At 37.9% G+C, this 20,827-nt stretch overlaps 1 long non-coding RNA gene across 2 annotated transcripts; it reads right to left on the bottom strand.

The window, feature by feature from the left end:
• Positions 1–631: 631 nt before the first annotated feature.
• On the bottom strand, positions 632–20,036 carry LOC118154676 (uncharacterized). Of its 2 annotated transcripts, XR_013519402.1 has the most exons (4): positions 19,974–20,036; positions 3,954–4,154; positions 2,638–2,876; positions 632–734 (listed from the first exon to the last, which is right to left on the bottom strand). It is a non-coding gene; the product is annotated as an uncharacterized LOC118154676 (long non-coding RNA). The 2 variants fall into 2 exon arrangements; XR_004744880.2 differs by lacking the exon at positions 3,954–4,154.
• Positions 20,037–20,827: the final 791 nt, after the last annotated feature.

Below are 20,827 nucleotides of genomic sequence, written 5' to 3'. Positions count from 1 at the left end.
CATCCTGGCCAATATGGTGAAACTTTGTCTCTACTAAAAATACAAAAATTAGCTGGGCGTGGTGATATGTGCCTATAGTCCCAGCTACTTGGGAGGCTGAGGCAGGAGAATCACCTGAACCCAGGAGATGGAGGTTGCAGTGAGCTGAGATCACATCACTGTACTCTAGTCTGGTGACAGAGTGAGACTCAGTCTCAGAAAAAAAAAAAAAAGCATTCTGTACTCTTCTGCCTAAACAGTCAAGTTCAAAACACATTTTGTATCATTTAAAGTCTTCTACACCCTGGAACTGGCCTTTTTCCTTCTGTTTCCTACAACTTCCCGTTACTCATCCTATGATCAGTGTTTCTTCTCCTTGCCACTTCTATCTGTTGACATCAGACCCATTATTCGAAGGCTAGTTAAGACTCAATAGACATTTCTTGTACAAAGCCTTCTCAGCATACGCTGTTAGTAGTAACCTCTTTTATTTCCTTCTAGCTACTTTTGCTTGTCTTCTCCAGAACTTTCTTCTCTGTCTTTTGTTACTGTCCCCTTGAGGAACTACTGAATGCTTCATTGATTAAACCGAAGTTAAGGCTGATTGTGATAGAAACAAGAACCAGCTGTTTATAATTCTGAAATCATTTTAAAAGGTAAACATTTTTAAAGACCTTTATTCAGTAAAATCCAAATAATGCGACTGATCACATTTCATGGTTTCTAATTTATTCAATCAGACAGGTGTAAAATGGCTGTAAAAAAGCAGAGATGCAAATTAATTATCCATTTAACCTCTGACAAAAGAAGATAATCTGACACCTTTTCAAGAATCTTCCTTTTTCTCTCTCAATCAGGGCAATAATGTAAAATTTTACTGATATCTTTCAAGGAAAGTGTCACATTCATGGCCCTTTGCTGCACAGTCTCCTGCCTTGGCAGCTGAGCAGACTGTGGATAGGAGATAAGAGTGGGTAAACAGAGGAAGGCAGTTTTCTATGTGATGCTCCTGTGATTGGGGGAAAAGCTGCTTGTACTGGTGGGACTTTCATGTGCATGAACAGAAAGCAGGATAGCAGGGTTAATGATTCCCTATGAGAAGAATAAGTAAACACTGATTAGGAGTGTTTCTGGAATCAACAATGCAAAATTAACCAAGGTAGGAGTATACTGTCTGATCCCAATTCCAAGAATTTCCTTGTCGAATTTTACAAGTTTCCATTTGATGGATTTATTACACAGAAAACCATGAAGAGTTTTCTTTCATAGGTTCTTAGCTTCTTTGCTAAGAGTGAAGGAAATTCAATGTAAAGACGCTCATTTTAAGATTGCTTTTACAGTATTTAGCATTGAATATCATTTGTTTTCTATATGGCAATATTTCTCAGGGCATTTTTTTTAAGAAATGACGGAAAGATAAAAGTGTGATTGCCCCCCAAATGAGTGTTTGAAACATTATGAACACAGCTTAGATAATTTGCAAAAATTCAAACCCTTTAAAAAGCTGAGAGTGGCTGTCTTCAAACTTAGCATCTTAGTAAATAATTTCTTAAATGAATATATTTAAGCCTAAGCTAAATTTTAAAATGGTCACTTCTTCAGCAGGAAAGCATCTGTAGCCTTTCTTTCAAAAAATGACCAATTAGATATAAATCACCTACTTTTTATGTACTAATTCAACACTTTTCAAAATGGAAGTTCTATTCTATTTTCCTACTGGGTATGCACCAGGAATCAAGATATTTGCAAATGCCTTGAATTCAAATAACAAACTGAACCGTAGCCTGATGTAGACACTAAGGGAAAAGCAGCAGGAGGTGGAAGTCTGGCTTAGACTGCACCACAGATCACATGTCCACGCCAGGTGCCGTCTTCCACCACCATTGCTAGCAGGACTTTCAGAAGAAACCACAATAACAGGAACAAGTTATAAGAGAATGGCCCATCTCCCTAGTCCCACCCCTGAAGGGACTCTGGGTCTGAGAGATGGGGAGATCAGCCCTGGTTACCAGCTGTAGTATCCTGCAAAAACATCATTCCTTTGCTTCCTTTGCCTGCCCTACTTTGAAAGGAGTTTCCTTCATTTGCTGCTTACGTTTCCCGACCACAACTTGGAATCAAGCTTGGGACTTCACCAATTTACTGCCTGTATTTCAGAAAGGCCTGCCAAGTCAGCAAAGCAAGGTCTGTTTCCTCAATTCTTATCCTGTGCTGTCTCCCGGCCATATTTGACAATATTGGGTTAGTGGCTAAATTTCTGTTCTAGCCTCCTTTGATGATAAAAAGATAATCAGGTCTTGTTTGTATATTTTAAAATTTAAAAATTATCCTATTATATTATAATATAGATAGTATGTATAAATACATAGATAGGTCTATTTAGTTCATCTGTGTGTATGAAATGTCAGAGAATAGAATTAAACAAAAAGTATAGAAAATGGCTTACTTGCTTACCACTATTTTAAACACCTTGGTTTATGTTCCTCCTATCTTTTAAACACCTTGGTGTATATACCTCTGACTGTTAAAAATAAATGTAAATATATACACATTTGGAATCACACACTGTTCCATGACCAAAATTTTGAAAATCTTTAAGACATTTAAGTATCTGCCAATGCTAAGACATAACACATAACACAAAACATACCTGCTTACCTTGAGTGTGCGGGCTGAGTTTTCAGCACTCAGACCCCCCTGCTCTGCTTTGGTTCTTAGGAGCAGAACCTGTAAACTGCATTTCTTTTTTTCACTAGAGTTTACTTTTACTTTTAAGTTAGTCCAATGGGAAGCAGTGGGAGAATGAAGGGTGAGAAGGGGGAACAGCCTGGGTATTTCTCTTTGTCTGTGTTTTGGTTGAAGTCTCTGGCAGGACAGGCTATATAATTTCACGGGCCCTGTGTAAAATGAAAACAAAGGTGTCATTCAAAAATTAGTAAAAATTTCAAGATGGTGACAGTAAAGCATTAAACCAAGCACACTTTGGTACTTGGGGCCCTTCGGAGTGGGAAGCTTGCTGCAGCTGCACAGATTTCACTCCCAGAAGACAGCTCAGGTCTCTGGCAGGGGCGCCATCTCTTCTGTGATTCTGATTCATGCCGGATGGCCTTGCCACAGAGCTCTCCGGTGACTGCTTGGACAGCCTCTCTCCAGTTGTCTTCAGCACGACGGGTGGTGTGTCTTCCTGCAGTTGTAAATCTGTGGGTTTTCCCACTTGCCCTGCTTTCTCTTTCAGCTTTTCCAGCATGTGTGTAACTAGCTCTCCCTGTTAAATTTCTTCTGCCGAACTCCCTGTCTTGACCCTCACTGATAGCAACATTAGGGATGGCAAGAACCTGGTCATCATGCTGCCATTTCCTCGATCCTGCTATCATTGCATCCATTACTACTTGGTAACGGTTTTGTTCCTTTTTCTGAGGTTGACTAAACTCAGCATCAGAATCCTTCTCAACACAGTGCTTAATTTCAGTTGAAACATGACATAAAATCTTCATGGCCTCTCTACTTTACCATCCTTTTAAACAGAATGTTTTCTACCGTAGCTAAAGTGCATTTTATTTAACTAATCCCTCATTAATGACAATACGTTTAAAATTTTTCACCAATTCATTAACGAACAGCCTTGCATATGGGTCGTTGTTTATTTCCTCAAGTGTCTTAGGACAATGTCTTTGAAGTAGAATTCCTAGGTAAAAGAATATACGCATTGTATATTTTAATATATATTACCCTCTCAGAATGGTTGTATGAATATTAGAATGTTTAAGTAGGAAATATGTCTATTGTATGCTGAGATTGATCTTTTTTCCCTTCAAAATGATTAGGGTTTTATACACTTATTTCAACAAATCATTTATGTAATTCTTTGAAAATTGTCTTTAGATTCCATTTCAAAGGCACTTAAAAGTCACCCCGTTACATTCAGTAAAACTTATTTTTAAATAAGAATAGTATTACTCAGCTTAATTGCTTACCCTGTCCTCTGGACTCGGTTTCTATGGACTTTTGATTATTTTTCAAAAATAAAACTCTATTTTCATGCGTTGAAGGTTTTTATTTTTGAAGATAGTCAAAACAATAGCTTGCAGTCCCTGAAGGCTTGAATCAAAGAGTTGGAAACTCTTCTAAGAAATTGCTGCAGCCTTATTTAATCTTATAGCTTCCCAAGGTAACCCCTGTGGGAGAGAAAATACTCACTGAGATGTGTAAAGCGGGTATATTTGTTTAAAACCTCAGTTGCTTTATGTTATCTAGGTACCTCATCTTCATTAGCAGTAGGTGAACTCTACCTATAATTCCTTTAATTAAAAAACTTTTGTCACAGGGGCTGTAAAATATTTACTTAGCCTGATTTTATTGATACAGCAATGGAAGTATCTCATTTATAAGTACCTCATCTTTCACCTGGAATTGTTCTGACTAAAAACAATGTGGTTTTTTTTTTTTTTCCGAAGTATGCAATGAATTATGCTTCTTGATTTTAAGAGATAGCCCACCCTTCAAAGAGCTTTGGGTCATTTCATTTTGCATACTCTGTCCAAAGTGATTTCTAATTTGTTCTTTTCAGAGACAGCATGGGGGAAGTGCCATTATAATATTTAATGTTTTCTCATTCCTTTCCTACCAAGAATATCATGCAGCTCTCAAATCATCACAGAGCAAACAAAAACATCCTCTCTCCACCGCTGTGGCTGAAATCTATGGATTTAAAGGCAATGCCTGGTTTAGTAATATGGAATTCTTTGTTAGCCTTAGAGATGAGAGATCAATGACTTATTCTTGTAATCCCTTAACTCTTAAACCGTCTACCAGAAAGCTGGTTTCGAAAAATAAGACCAGGCTTTGCATTTAGATAGAGACACAAATAAGTCACTGGGAATGTGTGTGCTCCTTTTGGTGCTGTGTTTTCATCCCATCAGACCCATACATTATACTGGTTTCAGCTCTTTAATTCCCTTTAGGGAGGACTGGGATAAAGAGCATCAGCCCATTCTAAACAAATCCTGCTGTTTCTATGACACACAGAAATAGCTGCAAGAAATACCTTAATCATTTTTACTTGCAGGGTCATGTAACTTTCTATTTTTTCCCCTCAAAAGTTAATGATCACAGTCGGCTAGCACACATACACACACAGATCCCTAGCCCTTAGGTCTACCTAAGTCACCTTTATGGCATAGCCCCAAAATAAAACTATGCTTAGTTCTCTGAATTTGCATTCTTGTTACACATTTTTCAATTTATAGGTTTCCATTTTTTTTTTCTGCAAGCCATGTTGTAGTTATAATATTTCAGTTCTTGAACAAGATATTTACTTAGCAGGTCTAGACTAAAAATCCACCTTAAATTTTCACCCCATGGTGTGAAATTGATCGAGGCCTGTCTCCGTTAAACAGAGTCCTACAGACTACTTGGGCTTCTTATTCTTATATTTATACTTTTATGTATTCTTGTGCCTGGAATGACCGTCCTTCTGATAGTTGCAAGAGGCAGATAAGGGAGAGGGTCCCCAGAGAATCTCCAACTGGCTTGCCTGCCCACTGGGAGAACAGGGTGGAGCCATGGAAGTTCAAGCCCTTTGCAGGGGGAGGAGCCTGGCTCCTCCTGTTCCTATGTGGTACCTTGGGATACTATCAGTGAGATGGGGTCCTGATAACGGGAATCCTTCTCACTTTGTTGTGTTGTTTTACCTTTTGCCTTTGCACCCAATAAATCCCATAACTCCTTACCCTTCAAAGTGTCTGCCAGCCTAATCTTTCCTGGTTGTGTGGCAAAAACCTGGTTTTTCCTATAACACTTCTCCATTCCATCTAATGAAACTCTTTCTTCCATCAAAGCTCAGATCAAGTTCTGCTTCCTTTCGTGAATCTTCTCCAATTTTTAAAATTATTAGCGCTACACAATTCTCTTTATTCTCTGAACTCTTACGAAATGAAATATAATGTTTTGAACTTTTTTTAGGTAATTGTTTGTTTTCTAAAAAGGGATCACTTATGGACAGTTGGCATTGCATACCTCTGGAGAGCCTCATTCCCCAGCTTTTCCTAGCATGGGGTCAGGGCGAGACTCAAACTGAGGTCCTCACATTATCTCATTGTCTTTGTTGGTAAATCAGTCTTCATGTAGGAAAAGATGTGAAGATCTAGGGATTTTACGTAACAAATTCAAAGTGAGGTCCTGATGACAATAATTGTTTTGCTCATTTTTATTGTGTTGAGGTCCAAACACCAAATATACAATGCATAGTTTATGAGTTTGATGTGGGTCGTGTTTACCACAATCTTATTCCTTTTCATTGTTTTCAGTTTTCAAACATTAAACAAATCACCTCTTTGGAAAATTTCTCTGTTTTTCTTTTTAGCCTTTTATTCTTTTCTGAACTCCCCCTTTAATATTTTCCATTCCTACCATTTTCTCAATTTGTTCTAATTTTCAAGAATCTGAAGGATTAAAAAAAGAAAATGCATTGTACTCAAAGCATACAACACTTGAAAATATTTTTATCAAAAATGTGAATTCAAGTAAATGACAGTTTTTCCCAATTAAAATGATTACTTTAAAAAGAATTAACTATTCTCTAAACTATTTTAAAAATATGATTCGAAGGGAAAACATTAGTAATAATATAAAAATCTAAATAAAATTATGTTAAAATGAATCTTAAAATTTTACTTAAAAATCATTTTATTTTTAAAAAGCATACCATGGACAATTTCAAATATACAAAAGGAAACAAAATAGTATAATGACCCCCACATACCTGTTGTCTGGCTTCAATAATTGATTAACTCATGGCGAATATTATTTTGTCTGCCCCCTGCCTGCCATTATTTTGAAGCAAATCCCATCTATCATATGATTTGACCTGCAAATATGTCACTATATGTCTCTAAATAGTAGATTTTTAACAAAATCATACTATCATTAATATACCTAAAGCAAGTCAAAGAGAGATTAGGTCTGACTGGGAGCCCAGACTGGAGTGCAGTGGTGCAATCATAGCACATTAAAGACTTGAATAATAATCCTGGGCTCAAGCAATCCTCCTGCCTCAGCTTGCCCAATAGCTAGGACTACAGGTGTGCACCACAACACCTGGCTGATTTATTTATGTTTTATGATTTATTTATTTATTTGAGATCTCCAGGCTGGAGTGCAGTGGCTCATTCTCAGCTCACTGCAACCTCCACCTCCCGGGAGGTGAAGGCCTAAATCCCATTCCACAGGTAGGAAAAAACTGGAATGAGTTGTCCCAGCTCCAGCAGCTAGACAGGAAAATAGGGCTAATTTCCCCTTCCTCTGCCTTTTTTTTTCTATTCAGGCCCTGAACATATTAAATGGTGCCCGCCCACCCTGGGGAGGAGACTCTATTTTACTGATTCTACTGATTCAAATGCTAATCTCATTCAGAAACACCCTCACAGACACATCCAGAAACAATGTGTAATCTGGGTCCCCTGTGACCTACTTAAATTGACACACACAATTAACTACCACAAGGTCCCTTACTGCAATTCGTTGGATCATCTAAATCTCTTTTAATCTTTAGATTTTTCTCTTAGTCCCTCTCTGTCTCTTGCTCTTCTTTGCAACTTGTTTGTTAAAGGAACCACATTGTTTGTCCTATAGAATTTTCTCCAGGCTCTTTTGTTTATTACATCCCTATTGTGTTATTTGACATTTTAAATACTTAATTAAACTTTGTCTAATATCTTGCAAAATTATAAGTATTTGCAGGTTTAGCATCCAACATCCAATTAGTTGCCAATATAATGAATTGGTGTGTGTGTATACATACATATTTCTCACAGAGCTGAAATCAAGAAGTCATGAGATGTCAGATCTGGAGGCGGTTGTTCTCGTCTAAGCTCAATTATGTTGGAAGAATTCAGGGTTTTTTTGCAGTTGCAAGACTGAGGATTCTGCTTTCTTGCTAGCTGTCAACTAACAGCAAGTCCCCCTAATCTACTCTGACATTGTTTTATAGGACATAATTGAATCATGGGAGTGACTATTCCATTATATTCAGTTTCCTCCCATACTTGAGGGAGGACATTTATACAGGGCATGTGCACCAGGGGGTGGAAATCTTTGGGGCCATCTTAGAATTCTGCCTAACACATTTAAATATGTTTCTTTAAATCAACTCACTTTTAAAACTTAAATACATTTGTGAAAAGTATACATAATGGATTTGATGTGCTGGGAGTGTGTGTGTTTGTATTTATATATGTCTTTTTCATTGATTGATTGATTGATTGATTGATTTAGTGACAGAGTCTCATTTTGTTGCCGAGGCTGAGTGCAGTGGTGCAATCTTGGCTCACTACAACCTCCATCTCCCAGACTCAAGATTCTCATGCCTCAGCCTCCTAAGTAGATGGGATTACAGGCATGCACCACCACACCCAGCTAATTTATTGTGCTTTTAGCAGAGACAGGGTTTTGCCATGTTAGCCAGGCTGGTCTTGAACTCCTGGCCTCAAGTAATCCCCTTGCTTCAAACTCCCAACGTTCTGGGATTACAGGCATGAGCCACCGTGCCTGGCCATGGCTTTTCCTTTAAAGACAAACACACTAAAATAAAAATATAACCAATAAAATAAAAAATATTTATTAGCATATCTTTTAAAATTATCTTGCCTCCCCAGGGCTCATGTACCACACTGGGAAACAGTGTTCCTGGGAATAACATTTAAGACTATTTTTTGAATCTCTGGTGATTAAAATAGCTATAGATTAGTGGGCTTTGTTTTCACTGAAATCAAATAGCTTACATTTCCACAACTGCATTAATTTTATTTCTCTCTGAAATTATACAAATGGTATATGAGTATTCATCAAGCAAGTCATTTTCCCAACTATGGAAGAGAGTATGACTTGGAGATAACCTGGTGCTCATCAGTACATGGAAGGTTCTGTCTTTTATGACTTTGAGATCAAAATAAAAGAGTCTGGTAAACCAAGTATTTCCTTACGTGTTTTCAGTATTTACTATAGTGTCTTATTTCAAAAAGGTATGAATCAGTTAAGTTCCACCTTACCATAAAGAGGCAAAGATAAGAAAGAAATATCCTATTATTTTTTCTCAAGAGAAAGTAAAACTTTAGCGATGATAAGTATCTCTCTGAAGAATTGCCTAGTCTCTTGTATAATCTCCGTGGCACCAAAACACTTCTCATCACAAAGAATCTGCTGGTCTGAAAATTTTCGTACTCCAGCTTCTAATTGCGGCCGAAAAGCCTCTGGATTCACATAAAATCAACAGATAAACTTGTTGGAAAGAAGCCGCATTTCTCTGTTTAGACCGCTCTGTCTATTCACTGTGGCTCACTTGTCTCATGGCTGATTGGAGAACCACCGATTTTTAAATGTTTGCCTGTTTATTTTTCCATAATAAACCAGGTGATGGCTACTGGAGGAAAAAAATCCTCCATCTCAAACTGACTGTTACGTTCTCTTTGGCTTTGAACATTTTTCCACACAAACATAAGTCCTCTTGGCCATGTAGTTCCACCCGCCTACCAATTGAAGGTTCACCCTTGATTTAAGCCAGTAACGGCTTATACATTCAACAGAGATGTTAGGAAGAAGGCCCGTGTCTCAGGCCTAAGGGATCTGAAGCTGTGTTGGAGAGTCGTCTTCCCTCTGGTGGTCTGTTTCCTGCCAATTGGTATACTAATCCTTCCAATCCATGACAATCTCCCCATTTTCTCAACTGGTAGAATGTATATTGCCTGAAATATTCTTTCAGGGATACTGGCCTTTCATTGTTAATTGTTTCCAATAATCGCTCCTTATTATTGCATATGCATTTTGAGTTTCTGAATAAAGTGACTATTTCTTGCATTACTCTAGCTTCTTTCAATGTCCAGAACAGATTATGAAATATTTGTTGCGTGAATAATTGTTTGGTTTCCTTACTAGCCAGTAGATAGCTATGGTCGAGAGGTAGGGAAGGCTCATGGAACAGTGCAATCTTTGGCTCAGGAATGTTACCAGATACTCAGCACTCTTTGTACCAAGAGGTACTTAGTACCAAGCACCCTACTGTTTTCCACACTGTGCTAGCTTTGCTCTCACCTCAGGCTGGATTCCCATGGGGTTCCAGGATGGCTATAGCAGTACCAGTCATCATACTCAGATATGACAAAGCCAAGAGGAGAAAAGACCATTATTCATTATGTGCCTCCCAGCAGACATCCTGCCTTGTTGACCTGCATTTCATCAGGTACCCATGTCTAAAGCAAACTCTGGAGAGGGGAATAATGCTATTATTGCCATGGCTTAAATTAATTAGGCAACATGCTTAGAGCTGAGATGGGGGGACTGTCTCTTGACTTCTTCAGGGAAGGGTTGACAAGGGAACAACGTTGGATGCTTGATGAAGGAAGTAGGAGGATACCAGAAGTAGGAAGATACCAAAAGTATCTGCCACAGCCATTTCATTAAATGAGAAAATTAAACATAAAAGGAGGTAATTTGCTCAAGGTCACAAGGCTGGTCAGTGGGATCCAAATCTAGCATGCAAAATTGCCAGAATGAATCTTAGAGATCATTTGGTTCCTCCTCCTTAGTTCACAACTTGGGAACCTGTGGGCCAGAATGTTTTATCACTTGCTCAATATCACAGAGATCTAATTAGTAGCAGAAGTATGACTGAACTCAGTTCAGCTGCATCTCAGTCCTGTATTCTTTCCATTACTACACTGTGGTTCCATTCGTGCGAATTTATATCTACCCTGTGTGTAATTATGCAAATGAAAAGCTCCTACAGCAGTGCCTAGCAGATAGCAAGTTCTCATATTTATTTGTTAATTGAGTAAGTATTCCCATTAGTTACAAAATTCTTCCTGTAAATGCAGACCTATGGTCTATACATTCCTCAGTTCTCTTCCCATTCTGTCATCATTTTGAGACTCTACATAGATATGGATTAGGCAAGGGAAAAAGAAAACAGCATGTCTTGTGTGGGGAAGCACTTTATAAAGATGATATTTAAGTAATACAGACATTAATTATTATGCAAAGCATAATGCAAATTCAATGAAAGAGAGCATGATAATGGTAGTTTTTCTAAGTTTTCCCTTATGTCAGCCTGGAAAATGTTAAGAAGTACTGTATTAAGCTAATAGCCTGCACAAGGTTTTTCAGGATAAAATTTAATTAGCTATTAACCCATTAAAGAGTTGTTTATGAAAATAAAACAGCAGCATGTCACCTGTTTCCCATTAATAATGCAGATTTAATCATCATAGAAATATTTTGGTAGAATTATTTGAATCTTCTACATCAAAATAAATGTATTTTATTCTCTTCTGATTTTATTACCATCCACAAAGCCATTATTCTCTTGGGCTTTTGTTCTCTAGGTTTGCTGTGGCTTCTATTCCTGCTAATACCTTTTTTTGGCTATGTTTATTTTCTAAAGTAACTACTTGTTTTTGACTGAAGTAAGACATACATACATATGTGTATATATAAGGGCATACATTTTATTATATAGCTCAATAAATTTTTAAAAAGTGACCATATGTGTAACTGCCACCCAGGCTATCATGTGTAGGTCACAGCAGCCTACCTAGTACCCTTCCCATTCAGTAGACCCTGGTCAAAGTTTGTCGTTATTCTGATGTCTAACTCCATAAATCATTTTTCACTGTTTTGGAGCTCTGTATAAATGGAATCATGCAGTAAGCGCTGTTTCCTGCCTTGTACTTTTGTTCATAATTATGGGTGTAAGATCTTTCCACATTGTTGTATGTTTTCACAGTTTGTTTATTTGTGTTGGTTTTACGGTGTTCCATTGTATGGCAGACACAGAGATGTAAGGGTCAACCTGGAAGTGTGGGCTGACAGCCCCTAGCTACAGAGCCTTTGGGATTCACTGAAGCAGCAAGTTGTGGATATACTGTCTGTGGGCAGCATCCGGCCAGTGACTAGAGCGTTAAGTCTGAGTATTTCTGCTCAATGTGGCACTCCTTCCATGGATATTTGCACTGGGGCTCCCCTTTGAACTGGCTGAGACATTGTCAGAGCCACGTCATCATCTGAGGCTCCTCCCTACCCTCCTTTCCTCCCCTCTCTTTCACAAATGTCAGATCTGCATTGCAGTTTGAAGGCTTACCATGACCTCTGCTGCCCCATTTACTTCATAGACATTACTCTCAATAAATCTCTTATACTCTTAACTCTTTCTATCATTTGGTTGCCAGAGGATATGAAAAGATACACATTACACAATTGTAATTTATTCATCTTCTGCTTTTTCTTTTTCTTTTGAGACAGGGTCTCATTCTGTTGCCCAGGCTGGAATGCAGTGGAGTGATCATAGCTAACTGTAGCTTTGAGCTCCTGGGCTCAAGTGACTCTTCCACTCCAGTCTCCTGAGTAGCTGGGACTATAGATGTACACGACCACACCTGGCTAATTAAAAAAAAAAATGTTTGTGAAGAGGGAGTCTTCCTATGTTTCCCAGGTTGGAAAAGCTCCATTGAATTCTCTAATTCATGAGTATAGATGACCCTTCATTAATTTAGAGACTCTTTAATTATGTCAATAATGTTTTGTAATTTCTATTTAGACTGTTTCCACAGGATATGTTTGATTTATTCCTATCTAGCTATTTTTGATAGCATTATAAGTTTTATTTGTCACTTTTAATTTCCTAGTTACTTGTTCCTGGTGTACAGAAATGAACTTAATTTTGACATTGATCTTGTGTGCAACAAGTTTACTAACGATACATTAAGTTAGATTTTTTATGATTTTTCTATGTATATATTTATGTTATCTGCAAATAATAGACCTCTTACTGTTTTATTTCAGATCTTTATACTTCTTGCCTTATTTTATTGCATTAGCAAAAACATTCATTACAATGCTGAATAAAAGTGGCGACTCCAGGGGATTCTTGTGTCATTCTTGATCTTGAGAATTACAAGCGGTGGGCTAATGTTTTACCACAAGCTTTTGGTTTTTAGGTAAATATTCCTTTTTAGATTAAAAGTATGTACCTTTGTCATTTACTGAAAGTTTTTTATTATGAATATATATTAAATTTATCAAATGCTTTTCTGCATCTATTGAGAGGCTTTCTTTTTTATCTTGCTCATATGGTGAATTGATTTATTTTTTAAATGTTAACTTATCCTCTTTTTCTTTCCCTGGAGTAAATTCCACTTACTAATGATGTGTTATTCCTATATTTTTGCTGAGTACAGTTGACTAATATTTGTTCAAAATTGCTGTGTCCAAATTTGCCTATAATTTTTCTTTTTTCATAATGCCCTATCAGATTTTTGTACTAAGGTTATTCCTACCTCATGGAATAAATTGTAAGGTTTTTAATTTGTTAATTAATTAATTTTTTTGAGAGAGAGTCTCAGCTCTGTCACCGAGGCTGGAGTCCAGTGGTACGATTTCCCCTCACTGCAACCTTGCCTCCGGGGTTCAAGCAGTTCTTGTGTCTCAGCCTCCCAAGTAGCTGGAATAACAGGATGTGCTGCCACACCTGAATAGTGCTTGTATTTTTAGTAGAGATGAGGCTTCCCCATGTTGGCCAGGCTGATCTCGAACTCCTGTTCTCAAGCAGTCTGCCTGCCTCAGCCTCCCAAAGTTCTGGGGTTACAGGTGTGAGCCACCATGCCTGGCCTTATTTGTTAATCTTTTTATGTTCTCTGAAAGAGTTTGTTTAATATTTGTTCTTCAAATATGTGGAAGGTTTCACCAATGAAGCCGTCAAGGCCTGTAATAGTCTTTATGTATAGAATTTACATTATAAAATAAACTTCCTTATTCTATATAGGCTATTCAGGTTTTTAATTTTTTTGTATTAGTTTTATTAAGCAAACAAAAGTTTTTACCATATGTTTACATTTTGACATCTAAGATGTCACATTTTTGTCATGAAGTGGATAGCGGTACCCTTTTTCTGTTTTTTTTTTTTTTTTTAAATTTTCACAGAAACTGCAGTGATGTTCCCTTTTATGCCTTGGTGTTGGCTATTTGTGCCTTCTCTTTCTTTTTTTTCCCCTTGTTTTAGATTGTTAGTGACTTATCAATTTTATTGACATTTTTGAAAGAACCCCCCTCTGTTTCGTCTTATTGTATGTTTGCTTTCTTACTGACTTCTGCTCTTATCCTCCTTCCCTGTATTTACTTTGAGAATCCATTATGTTTATGTTCTTTTTCCTGAGTGGGAGCCTTAAATCATTGTTTTCACACACATATATGTATATTACATGTGTATATTTCATATATTATGGATGTATATGTGTGTGTATTTAAATTATCACTTGCTAAGAATTGCTTTTCCTTCACCTACAAATTTACATAGGTTGTATATTCCTTATTCATATTAAAATATATTCTGGTGTTCATTTGATTTCTTCTTTGGCCTGTTGATTATTTAAAAGCATATTTTAAAATTTCCAAATAGTTGGGCAGTTCTTAAATTAGCTGTTTTATATTGTTTCCTAGCTTAATTATATTGGGCTAAACAATTTTTTCCTTGCTGTATATGTATCCAGTACATTGAAATATGTTAAGTGTCACTCTAAGTCCTTTAATATGGTCATTTGAGTAAATAATGTATGTGCATTTCAAAATGCATATTCTATAGTTGTTCTTTGCAGTCAAATTCTTAAGTGAGATGGACAAATCTTTCGTATGTCACTGCATTTTTGTTTGCTGGTTCTCTCCTTTATCAGTAACTCTAAGAGTAACTTTTAATTACTGAAGGAGGTATGTTTAAAACCTCCATTGTGGAAGAGGATCCACTGTGATTCCGCACGGATCTAGAACCAGAAATACCATTTGACCCAGCAATCCCATTACTGGGTATATACCCAAAGGAATATAAATCATTATTCTATAAAGACACATGCACAACTATGTCTACTGCAGCACTATTTACAATGACAAAGACATGGAACCAACCCAAATGCCCATCAGTAATAGGTTGAATAAAGAAAATGTGGTACGTATACACTATGGAATAATATGCAGCCATAAAAAGAAATGTGATCGTGTCCTTTGTAAGATGAAGCTAGAAGCCATCATCCTCAGCAAACTACCATAGGAACAGAAAACAAACTCCTAATGTTCTCACTCATAAGTGGGAGTTGTGGGACTTAAACATTGAGAACATATGGACACAGAGAGGGGAACAGCACACACCAGGGCCTGTTGAGGGGTATGGGTGAGGGGAGGGAACTTAGAGGATGGGTCAATAGGTGCAGCAAACCACCATGACACGTGTATACCTATGTAACAAACTTGCATGTTCTGCACATCTATTCTGTTTTTTAAAGAAGAAATAAAGAAAAAAAATTAAAAAAAATTTAAAAAACACTGCAAAAAGCGAAAACCTTCCAAACTATAACTATGGATTTGCCTGTTTCTGTTGGTTTGGGTCTTTTGAGATATTCTCTTTGTTTTTAGTTTCAGCAGGCTTACTACAATACACCTAATTGTAGTTTCCTTTGTATTTAACCTACTTGAGATTTGTAGAGATTCACGAGTCTTTAGCGTGATGACTTGTCAGTTTTAACATATTTTTTTGGTCAATATTTCTAAATAACAATTATACCCATTTTCTCTTTTCTCTTCTCTTGAGACGCCAACCACATGTGTGCTAGATGTTTTCTCCATGGTCTGTACGTCTCTTACATTCTTTTTGGTGTTTTCCATCAAATCTTTTTCTCTATGCTTCTATCTCGATAATCTGTACTGAACTATCTTCCAGTTTACGAATTCTCTCCTCTTTTGTGTTTAACCTGCTATTACTAATAGCCCATTTACTGAGTTACTAATGTTATCTAAAAAATTTAATCCAATTAAAAATTTCAGCTTTATTAATTTATTATAATTGACAATAAATTATATGTATGTATGGTGTTTGATGTAATGCTTTGATATATATCTACATTGTGAAATGATTATCTCAAGCTAATGAACACACTCATCGTAGTCTCAGTTTTACATTTGAGTTCTAGACTTTACATTTAATTTTTAAATGCTTGGACAATTTCTATTTTTCCAGAAAGGATTTAATTAACTGGTTAATTGATTGTATTTCTTGCAGGAAGTTGGTCTATATTCAGTTCTTTCTGAGTCCCTGAGTGCTGATATTCACGAATTTCAACTAAAAACATGGAGTGTTAACCAGGGCCCTTTGTTTTTGGCAGACCCTGAATGCCAATTTTTGTCTCCTCAGCTCTGTAGGAGAGCTGAAAGCTCTACTTAGCATGTTAGTCTCTTGGTAGCTACGTTTGGCTTAGTTTTTAGCTTCTTGCTTCACAAATCTTGGGATTTATCAAATGCTGAAACAGCAGTAGCTGCACACTGTGCTAGCCCCACTTCCCTGAAAATCTCTTTCCTTTCTGCCTCTGCTGCCTAACTCCTAGTTACCTTGGTTGTTTTTTCAAAGCCTGAAATAGCTGCTATATTATTTTATTTTATTTTTATCACATGCAGCTTTTACAGTTTTTCTTAAAGAGGGGTTTTATATGAGAGAAGCTAGTTCTCCAGTTCTCCATCCATATGACCTTTATAGAACCAATACATAATTATTTTTATTTGAATTGAGTCTTTTATTGACATATAAAGTCTACAAAGTTGTTGGGACAGAAAAAAGAAACTTTACTGTGGTGAATGCATCCTTTTTCCCCAGGTAGAGTACATCTACTCATTCATTTATTCATGTACTCATTGCACAACAAATATTTATTAAGCCTAGTTAATATGTTTATATGACATGTGAAATATACTAGATTCTGAGAATATAGAAATAAATTTAGCTATGCTTCTTGAATTTGAGAAATGTACAGCCTAGTGGACTGCATGAGTGAAGAGATTAGAAAGTAGACAGATAGCAGGTTTTATACTCAGATGAACTAGGGTTATTTATTAGTTGTGACCTTGAACAAGTTATTCATATATTCCTGAGCTTTAGCTGAGGGAAATATTGAGTGCTATGAAGATCAAACACCAAGTATGTAACATGCCTATTGCTATACCTGCAACATCATAAGAAATAAATAATTTATATTTTTTGTTAGCCCAGGTGGAGAGACGTATAAAGTGCAAAGTCCCTGGAACTCTTTGTGGAGGATAAAGAAAGATTTTACAGTGATTGAAATATAGAAGGGATGTAGGAGATCACCAACTGAAGGAGCTGGTAAAAGGAGTAGTGTGAGTGTGTGCGTGTGTGTGAAAGGGAGAGAGGCATGAGAGTGAGTGTGGGAGTTAGAAAGAAGTCACTGATATCGAGGGGACTATACAGGCATCTCTTTCTTTTACATCACAAATTGAGCATTTTTATGTGTCTGGCACAATTTCATGAGGATGCAGTGGTGAATGAGATAGATATGTTATGTTGACCTACTTTTAGAAAGCTTACTGATGGTGAAAGATACAGACAAATAAGTAGGCAATTATAAAGAAGATGGGGCTGCACATCTTCTTGTGTAACAACTGATTCATTAGTTACTGCACTCTTCTCTAAAGCGGGCCTTCCATTAGATGCCTAATCTAACTGAAGCCAATAAGATTACGGCAGAAATGTGGGAACATCATTCAAGGACATTTCATTTTCTACATATAGCTAGATCTGTGGCCTGCTGCATTTTTCCATATGGCTAAGGAAGCAGAGAAAGCTAACCCACAGACTGGCAGACAGGAAGTAGATATGCAGAAGTTAGCAAAAATATGGGGGAGAGAGAATCCTAACAACTTTCAATTCCTGGTTCTAGTTCTTTCCTCTGTAAGATGACACCGTATCTGTATATTGCTTACATTCCCCCAAGCTGACTTTCAGATCTTGCAGCGAAAGAGTCTCAGCTAATAAGTTGATGATGAATGCTAAGATGGGGAATGTATACTTTGGCAGAGAATCACATGGGAAGGACATATAATGCACTTAATTGGTAGGACAGGGACGAACCTTGGAGGAAGCAAGGTCTAAGATGAGATTGAAAGGATCAGCAGGAATTGCCCAGGTAAGGAGAAGAAATAAGATTCTCTGAGTAGAGGGAAAGGCAGATGTGAACTGGAGAGGAGAATGGGCATGAAGAGTCACTGAACAAGTTCTGTCTATTGTGGTAGAGTGTTGAGAGACTGGGAAGGAGGGAGTAGAAAGAGATAAAGTTGGAGAGGTAAATGAACTTCTCAGGGCTTAGTTTATAGAAATGAGTTTGATGTGGATCCTCAGCTCTTCGCAATTCCATGTGAAGAAAGTTCCCTAGCATTCCAGGGAATGCTCTATCCCTTATTCACTTCTCCATGGGGACAATTGAGGTATCTGGTGGATGAGAGGTAACCATCATTCCACATAGCTCGATCAGCTGGAGCTTTATATTAAGATCTGACATTCGGTCACATTTGCTTCCCTCTCTGCCTTCCTTTTTAACTTGCTCTTCAGAGAATATAGTTTGTGCCAATGAATGATTGGTAACCATTTCCAAAACGGCTACTCAAAAGAGATTTAAATACTCTACTCATTGAGTGGGAAATCCAAATGGTAAACTTGTTAGGACTTTGGCAAAGGATTCTATAAGGCCCATGAAGACATCTAGTATTGACTTACTCTAGATGCTGCTAGGCAAAATCTGAGAAGTGAGTTAAAAGTTAGCAATGAAACACTTGGGTTTATTTAAGTAAAATATTCTCTCTGGTGTTTTTTAGCCAGTTTATAAACACTTGAGTTACTTGGAGAAATGTGTTAAATAATTATGCAGTTACTAAATACTTCAGTTTTATATTGACACTTCTCTTAGGTTGGTATTAAAGAGTGTGACTTTTATTTTTGTAATTTTTCATGTGGGAAAACCAGACTTGTGTGGTACATTGCTAGTTCTCCTGGGCTCTATAGCAATACTCCTTCTGGAACAGAACTGCAATGCCAGTGAGGGTTGGAGACTGCGTCTCCATTTCTTCCTTCTTTCTAATAAGAGGTGCCATATTTCTCCATCAATTACAGACCTTTCCCTTTATACTGCTTAATCAGGGACAGGATAAGACTGGAGCTGGTGTGTTTCCTTTCTGTCCTATCTTAGAACTCTGCATATTTGACTAGACTCACACACAGATGATCCATCAGTCATTCCAGATGGCTTTATTGCCTATCTGGGGGTAATACCAGTTTATCTAGAGAAGCCATGTTCTCCCCAGCCAACATCTAATATCAAGTGACAGCTAGCTTGAGAAGGATTTGGAGGATGATAAATTAAACGGAAAAATCAGTGAAGAGAGGGAATCAGGAAGCAATGTAATAATCATACAGGTGCGTGGGAATGGTAAGGGGTATATTCAGAGCATCCCAAGCATGTGACACTAGGACCCTACGGAAACCTGGCATTTTGGGGTGGTGGTGGTGTTGAACTCTGCATTTGGCAGGAGGTGGGATCTGGTTGCTCTTAATGCACAAAACAAGAATTAATACTCTTTTCAAAATACTCTCTAATAAAAAGTGGGTTAAGTATTTTCCCGATTTATCTTATTTAATATAGGCTACCTTACGAGCTAGTCGCTACCATTGGCTCCACTCACTGATGGCACCACAGAATAAAACATGGTGGAGGAAGACTTGTGACCACGTCTCTGTGTGATTCCATGGCCCATTACCTTGACCATGATGATGCACTACCTCTTCCCTATAGGATGACTACTTTAATATGCCTTTTTCCTTTAGCAGCTTGACCTTATTCTGTCTATCTGTTGATTTGGGCTAGATGAACATTTTTTACCTTGGGACCTTCTCAAATTCCAGCCTGGTTACACTTGATAATAACACCTTCTTATTTCCTAGTAATCTCATGATCTGGATACCAGCCCTGCCTACGTAACATGGTCAGGTATGAATGAACGTGGTTCGGCATGAATTTCCAGAGAGCAAGCCAGCAGACTGCCTCAACATTGCTCTCTGTGCTCCCTGCCCTGCTGTGACTCCTGACACTTCTCTTGCTTAATAAAACAGCATTAACATTACTCACCTTTGCTTTTGACTTTCACTACCAAGCTGCCTGCACCAACCCCCAGGCACAGCACAGCAGACTGTCTGCTGCCGGGCTGTTATGGTGCTAAAGCCCCACCCTGGTGTGGTGTGGGAGGAAGTCACAAGGGGTAGAAAGAGCTCTTTGTGACTTCTTCCCACACCACACCAGGGTGGGGCTTTAGCACTGTAAGAGACTGAAGGCCCTTCGGAAGGACCCAGGGGCGAGGGTAGTGAAGAGCAGCTGCAAAGAATGTGTGAACGATCAGTCCTTTGTCCCTGCCTCTAGTTACCATTTCAACATCTTGGCTGAAATGAAATTTGAAATGCAAAAGCTTTAAAGAACATTTCTCAAACCCGCAATTTCCCAGCAGCTTGAAAATCTCTTAAAACATTAGTTTCAATCTGCTGCTGGTGATGAGTGGATGTTGAGTACTTCTGTGAACGATGTCATGCTGCTTAGTCATGAGCGGCCTTCCACGTCTCCCGGGCTCACCCACAAGCGAGCATTCAAAGCAATGAGGCTCCCTCTGGTTTCCGGGAAGAACAATCCAACTCTCAGAAAGCTGATACCTATGGTGTCTCTGCTGAGGAATAATTCCCTAAATGCATAAGGGATGCTCATCTAAATAAGGAAATGGAGAGTTGGATTAGAGGGTGCAGGAATAAAGAGAGGATTTATCCTGGAAACAAAGGGAAGAGGACCTCTTTCCACTCTCCCTCCTTCGGGGCAGGCTTGGAGGTTGATATCTGAGTTGTGACCTATATTTGGCAGCATCGTCATTTTTACTTAGGGTGAAGGAGGCTGCTGTGAGGGCTTCAGTGGGAGTCCCATTGTCAATTCTGCATTAAAGA

The sequence above is a fragment of the Callithrix jacchus genome, chromosome 6 (genome assembly GCF_049354715.1).
Source record: "Callithrix jacchus isolate 240 chromosome 6, calJac240_pri, whole genome shotgun sequence".
NCBI classification, from domain to species: Eukaryota; Metazoa; Chordata; class Mammalia; order Primates; family Cebidae; genus Callithrix; species Callithrix jacchus.
The sequence above is the reverse complement of the archived record's forward strand: the minus strand, read 5'-3'. Positions and strand labels throughout refer to the sequence as shown.